The sequence below is a fragment of the Mandrillus leucophaeus genome, unplaced genomic scaffold (genome assembly GCF_000951045.1).
Source record: "Mandrillus leucophaeus isolate KB7577 unplaced genomic scaffold, Mleu.le_1.0 Scaffold101, whole genome shotgun sequence".
Taxonomy (NCBI): Eukaryota; Metazoa; Chordata; class Mammalia; order Primates; family Cercopithecidae; genus Mandrillus; species Mandrillus leucophaeus.
In genome coordinates, this window is record NW_012098210.1 from 4,131,779 (window position 1) to 4,133,330 (window position 1,552).

Genomic DNA, 1,552 nt, shown 5'->3' on the forward strand with positions numbered 1-1,552 from the left:
TGGCGGCGCCTGTAGTCCCAGCTACTCAGGAGGCTGAGGCAGGAGAATGGCGTGAACCCGGGAGGCGGAGCTTGCAGTGAGCCGCGATTGCGCCACTGCACTCTAACCTGGGCAACAGAGGGAGACACTGTCTCAAAAAAAAAAAAGAGAGAGAGAGAAAAATGAATTAATTAAAATTTAAAAATTGAAAATAAGAAAAATGTAAAATTATATTTTTTTAAAAAAGGAAATTGCAATTCTTTTGTGTGCAAGTGTCTCATTGTGAGATTACAATATGCTTAAACTGGGGACCCAATGTTATACGTGTTTTACATCACTTACTGGGCAGTGAATAGAAAAGAACAGGAAACACCAAAGGCAATGCTGGAGCAACACAAATTTTAATAAATTCAGGCAGGCAGTATAATATGGTCGTTAGAGTGTCGGCTGGTAACAAACCTATTTGTGTTCTAATTCTTGCTAGGCACTTTCTAGCTGGGAGACCTTGGCTAAGGTCCTTTTAAAAGTTTTAAATCCATCCAACAAGTACTTAAGATGGATGTGTCAAAGACATACATGATGCACAGTAAACAAAGTAGACAGCACTTCTGTCCCAAAAAAGGTCTTTCCATAGTCCAGAAGACAAATTTGAAAAACTGAGGAAGGGCGGGGCGCGGTGGCTCATGCCTGTAATTCCAGCACTTTGGGAAGCCGAGGCGGACGGATCACCTGAGGTCAGGAGTTTGAGACCAGCCCGACAAATATGGTGAAATCCCGTCTCTACTAAAAATACAAAAGTTAGCCAGGCGTGGTGATGCACGCCTTGGAATTGCTTGAACCCGGGAGGCGGAGCTTGCCGAGATCACTTCACTGCACTCCAGCCTGGGCGACAGAGCGAGACTCCGTCTCAAAAAAAAAAAAAAAACCAACCAAACCAACCAACCAACCAACCAACAAAAAAAAAAAACACTGAGGAAGATCTTAACTGTAAAATGCAAATCATACCCACTTCCAAGCCATGTGTGGATTAAATGAAATAAGCCAACTAAAGAGATTACTCAGCTTAGTGCCTAGTATACAATTAGCGCTCAATAAGTACTAGCGACCGCTTGGCAAAGCAACGCAGATTGAAGTGTGGGTTTCATTTCTCATCATGTGATAGGTGATAAAATGCTCTTAATCAGGTCGGCTCACCTGGCCTCTCCATTCGACCTAAGTAACGTCTACTTACTTGCGTAAGGGAAGAGCCCTGGCCCAGATCAGCAAGCATTTGTCCTCCGGGTGGCGCCTCTCGCCTTCAGTAACCCGTCACCTCCAGAACCAGGGCGCCAGCTCCGGCCATCCGTGGTCAAGCGGGAGCTCCCATTGGCTAATCGCACTCTGAAACGCACGCCTTTTCCCGGCCCTGGCGCTGCCGTCCAATGTGCGCCTCTCGACTCTGCTCCGCTCCGCCCCCGTCGCCCCGCCTCCCTGTCGTATTTGCGCCATTGGTGGATCTTCCGGACCGTGATGGCGACGCTGCGCATGCGCATTCGCTCCGAGCCCTCCTCCGGGGAGAGGGAGCTCGCGGGTC

General features: G+C 48.1%; 1 protein-coding gene across 1 annotated transcript in view; it reads right to left on the bottom strand.

Moving 5' to 3' along the window:
* Positions 1-1,324, bottom strand: part of PCNA (proliferating cell nuclear antigen) — a 20,163-nt gene extending 18,839 nt beyond the window's left edge. Inside the window, exon 1 of the mRNA XM_011975319.1 lies at positions 1,211-1,324. The gene's annotated coding sequence lies outside the window, so the exon portion shown is untranslated. The remainder of the gene's footprint in view (positions 1-1,210) is intronic.
* Positions 1,325-1,552: the final 228 nt, after the last annotated feature.